Consider the following 5,857-nt stretch of genomic DNA (forward strand, 5'->3'; position numbering starts at 1 on the left):
TCGATATCCTAGAATAACATTCCACTTCATGTTTTGTTGTTGAAATACTACATGTATACTTTAGCTGCTACATTGATTTTTCTTTTGAAATCTGTTGCATAATGGGGTCCATTACAAATGAAACATTTAACCTGTTTTGGAGCCTTTTTTGATATAGTTTTCCTTCTAAGCATATATGGTGGAGGTTTAAAACCTTTTCTTTTAAACTGATTTATTTTTATTGGAGAAACTCTTAATTTTCTTTGGTGGTGAGGAAAGGATTTCATCTCACCAGTATAGTATGAATAAGGAGCAAAGAAAGATTTATTCTTAGGATTTTGCAGAAAACATTCCTTTTAAATTCTTTAACTAAAGCAAACTTCTTGAAATCATTATATGGGGGCTTACTGTAAAATTCCTTAAGATTATGTGTTGAATTAAACTCATTATCATTGTGGCTAATTGATTTTAGGATACAATATTTTTGTATCTTATTCGCTATACCATATTTGAGCTCAGCAAATGTGCAATTTTGGACTTGGAAACCTTTTTTGTTCATCACATAGTCTTTTGCCGAGCTTCCCAATGGACAAGGCAAAAATTTTAGATAATGTCTTTTAGCTGACTCATTATTTTTAGGCGAGCTTGAAACAAATACTTTTTAAAAACAAAATTATATCTATATAGAAAAATTAAATTCCTTAATTTCAAAGTATATAAGATTCTTGTAGCCTACCTAGCCTTATTTTTGGTGGCTATACAAAATTTATCAATCATTTTAAATTTTAATTGTGGAAACCAAGTATTCATTATATCTTGTTTTCTAAGATTTAAATATTTAATAAGGGCTTCCTCAAAATCTTCAGTTTGATCACCTATACCATCTACAGGGCCTTCATTTAGAAAACCTTCCCACCAATCTCTTAACTTTCCTGAGAATAATCTCACTGCATAGGCTAATTTTTGTGATTCTGTCCAAGAAGTTCTAGTATCAAATAAATTTTCTAAAGAATCACACCATACAATAATTGCATCATAAGGATCAATCAGTTCATCAATATTCAAGATGTATCTATTTGTATCTTATGGCCTTAGTTGTTCGAGATGAGTATTCTAAGTGAGAGGATTGAGTGGACTATTTTATCACATGCTTTCATCATTATCATTTTTTGCAAATTGTTCTCATTCTTCTTCTTCTTCTTCTTCTAATGTGAGTTCCTTGATTGGTTCTTTTTCTGATGCTAGATCTGAAGTCTCTTTATCAATAATGTCCATTTCTACTGACATTTCTTGAATAGATTCTATTTCAAAATCTTTATCTTGTTCATCATACACAAGTTCACTAATTTGTTCACTTATCCTATTTTCTTGTAACCAATTTATCTCTACCACAACACTAGTGTGTTCCTTTGTGTTATGGGTTCTAAGAATCTTATCGAGTTCATCATTGTCAAAAATTCCTTTTCTTCTCTTTATGATAACTTTCCTTGAAGGTTTCGTTAGATGTTTCTTTTTATCTTCTTCTTTAGAACTATCATATTTGTCCCGAGTTACCCTAATCTTTTTGACATAAGATATAATCTTATCTAGCATTTTAGAGACTAAATCAACCAACTCTTTATTTTCTAATATGTCTTGTTCAGTACTTTGCTAGCTATGGGTTATTGAAGAAACCTTTGTATACATAGGATTTATTTGAACTTGGTTGCTTTCAAAAAAAATTAAATTCCTAGAGACATTAAGAGCTATATCATCAATATTTTCTTGAGCTGATATATTCCATTGAGCAAGCCAATTTCTTTGAGCCTCAATTTTTTTTGTGGTTGGTCAATTTTTGTATGCAACCTGGACTCATATATACCTATTGGATATTGGTTCTATTAGGATATTTTGTTGTCATTGATATCAACATATTCCTGTGCTTTGGTGCCCTGGTGATTATAGAGAGTTGATCTAGTTTCTTTATCTATTTGGGATGTTTAACCAAGTAGAGATAATTAATTATTTATTGGTTTCAATAAACCATAACTTTTCTTAATAATATCATTTGATCTAGATTGAGGTTTGGTTTTTCTATTCAGCAGTTGGTAGAGTCTGGTTTTTTATCCGTTGTGCTCCGATATACTCTGATCTTGAGTTGCAGATTTAGCACTGTCTAGGATGTTCATTTGTATCTTCATTTTAGATGGTTCATGATATGGTGCTCCACAAGTTATCCTTCTAGTATGAATTGTTGTTGTTAAGTGTTCTTGAGTGTTAGCATGTTGATCGATGAAGGTTTGAATAAGTGGTGTTTGTGCAACTATTGTGGATGGTTCTAATGTGCTTTTTAGTGTTTCCTAATGATGTCCTATTTGTTGTGGTGGTCCACATTGATCCTTGTGCAAGGTATTGAAGATTTTATGGGTCCGTTGATATTCTTCATGTTATGCAATATTTTCAATGGTGTAGCATGTTGCGGTTGATCTTGGTTAGATTTCTGGTGGCGTTGCATGTTTGAGGATTTGATTTGGGTTCATGCTATGTTATCTATAGCATTGCATTGGTTCGGTGGTTTCTTCACATATCATGTGATGTAATTTTGTAATAAGGTCTTGAGGGTTAAGCCGACCTTGTAGTCAAGGTTGATGATTTGTATAAATGGGTGTCATATTCATGTAATTTTAGAGAGACTGTTGTGTTTTCATTTTAAGAGAGTGGTGTATGTGCAAATAAGAGAATTGATCTCTCAGTGTCATGTATTGAGTAGAGAGTGTTGTAGAGAAAATAAATGAGTTTAACTAGATCTGTCACTAGGCATTAGGAGATACTAATGTTTCAATTCATCTAGACTGGATTGTATTCCAAATATTATTGTAAGGTAGTGAACGTCCCCTAAGGGTTGGAGCCTTTTGGGTCATTATATTTTAAGTAGTGAGCTCTATGCAGTGTGCCTGAATGCATGTGTATTTCCCATTATAATATTTGCACATACTACTGCAGAGGATTATCCTATTGTGAGTAGGTTCCCACCATAGTTTTTCCCTTAACCGAGTTTTCCACATTAAAATCTTAGTGTTATGTGTGTTGTTATTATTGTGTTCAATTTTGTTCTTATTGCTACTGATCAGATCTGAGATTATGCTTAAATTGTTTAATCTAGTGAAAATTGATTCATCCCCCCTTCTCAGTTTCCCTTCATTGTTGTTGCCAACAATTGGTATCAGAGATAGATCCTCTGGAAGAAGCTTGACTAGTTGAGATCTGGGATGGCAACCTATGTTTTCAAGAAAGAGAGTCCTAGATTTGATGGAAACTATTACACTATATGGAAGGACCGGATGGAAGTTCACTTGTAATGTCTTGGAGATGATTATTGGAAGATTACAAATAATACAAGAATGTTCCTCAGAATGGTCCAATTACTACTGCTAAATTCAAGGATGTTGGACATAACATAAGAGCTAAGGAAGCATTATTGAGTACCCTGACTGATTCAGAAATGACTAATGTAATGGGTTTAGATAGTGCACATGAGATCTAGGAGAAGTTAGAGACCTTGTATGAAGGAGATAAATTGTTGGCATTTCAATAGAAAGAAAGATTGTTGCTATTCATTAAGGATATTGAGAAGATTGTTGAAGATTATTGATATAACTGAAAAAGGATGATAACTATCTTTATAACATTATTTTGTCATTGATGTCAAGAAATTGATTTTTTGATTCAGTATGATGTTTCCATATCTTGAGAAGATTGATTTGAAGAGAATTAAGTGGTCGGTAAAAGACACAGAAAGAATATGATAAGAAAGAGGAGGAATAAGTTATTCAATGGGCAACTATTACCGAGTTAGACAATGATGAGATCATGATGTTTAGATTGTTTTGATATCCTACTTATGTTGTTGATTGTAAGGTTAATACTATACTATGTCACCGAGCAAAGAACCTAGTCAGTAAACCTTAAGGAACCTAGTCGGTAAGCCCTAAGGTTATCGATATTGGTTAATAAAGGTGGAATGTCTACCAAGTAAAGTTTAGTATTTACCGAGTTGAAACCGAGTTATGATAGAGCACATTGGATGAATACAAGCATTATTTAATGAAGGACAATGATTAACTAGAGATGTATAAATGATTGGTATGTCGTGCATGAAGTTTGTTAATGATCTATGGCAATAGAAGATCGACATGAAGATCTACAACACAGATTGAACCACAATAACCTTGTGCAAGTTCCAAGAAAGGAATGCAAGTCCCTAGGCAAGGTAAAATGTTTTCAGATTGAAGGATGCATTGAACCTAGGCAAGATTGAAGACCTGATGGCTAAGATTGATTATGGGAAATGTGATCAAAGAGATTAAGTGGTTAGCAATTGTTTATAAATAAGAAATTATTGATGAACAATGTATGCAGACAAGTGTAAGCATAGGGATGCTACATAGTGATTACCAAGAATAGAAGCTTGAAGACCTATTTGAATAACAAAGTAGAGAGCCCAACAAAGGGACAAGATAAGTCCTATGACAAGATTGTTTTGAGCAAATAAGAATCTGCTTTAGCATTTTAGATGTGAAGTTGCAGATATAATAAAGGCGGAATGTCTACCAAGTAAAGTTTAGTATTTATCGAGTTGCAACCGAGTTATGACAGAGCGCATTGGATGAATACAAGCATTATTTAATGAGGACAATGATTAACTAGAGATGTATAAATGATTGGTATGTCGTGCATGAAGTTTGTTAATGATCTATGGCAATAGAAGATCGACATGAAGATCTAAAATGCAGATTGAACCGCAATAACCTTGTGCAAGTTCCAAGAAAGGAATGCAAGTCCCTAGGCAAGGTAAAATGTTTTCAGATCGAAGGATGCCTTGAACCTAGTCAAGATTGAAGACCTGATGGCTAAGATTGATTATGGGAAATTTGATCAAAGAGATTAAGTGGTTAGCAATTGTTTATAAATAAGAAATTATTGATGAACAATGTATGTAGACAAGTGTAAACATAGGGATGCTACATAGTGATTACCAAGAATAGAAGCTTGAAGACCTATTTGAATAACAGAGTAGAGAGCCCAACAAAGGGACAAGATAAGTCCTATGACAAGATTGTTTTGAGCAAATAAGAATCTGCTTTACCATTTTAGATGTGAAGTTGCAGATATATTTTTATTACTGTTATTTTGTAACAATTAACAGTCCTATTTGTAAACCCTCTAGCAAGGTAACATTCTAAATGAGTGTTTGAAATCCTTTAACAAGGTCACTTCTAACAAAGTGAAGATCCTAACAGATCTGAGGGAAATCCCTTAACCGGGTCACATCTAGCAATGTGTTTATAATCTTTAATGGGATTTTCTTTTAACTGAGCATACTCTAGAAGAGTATATTTCTTAGTGGGTCTGAATTCCCACAGTGGTTTTTCCCTATTTGGGTTTCCACATTAAATCTAGTGTTATATGTGTTATGATGATTATGTGTTTATGAGTTTGTATGTTTAAGCAGTTTTTGGTTATATTGCTGAAGTATAAGTTATCGAGGTTGAATCTATTGATTTTATGGATTATTAAGTTTGTATGATTCACCCCCCCTCTCATCTTGTTAGCTATTGGCGTCAGAAATTTACATTTAGTATCAAAACTTAATAATAAACATGTGAAATTTGATAAGCTATATAGTTTGAAGGGTAAGTATGAGATGTTGAAGATGGGAGAAGATGAGAACATATCTACCTTTATGGCTAAGGTGAAAGAACTTGTCCTAGATATCAGATGTGATGGTGGAACTCTTGAAGAAGATGATATTTTTGCTAAAGTGCTAAGATCCTTTCCTCCTTCTTACAAGCCTAAAGTATCTACTATTGATGAGATTCGAAGTGTGACTACTATGACT

This window comes from Cryptomeria japonica, unplaced genomic scaffold, assembly GCF_030272615.1.
Source record: "Cryptomeria japonica unplaced genomic scaffold, Sugi_1.0 HiC_scaffold_16, whole genome shotgun sequence".
NCBI lineage: Eukaryota > Viridiplantae > Streptophyta > Pinopsida > Cupressales > Cupressaceae > Cryptomeria > Cryptomeria japonica.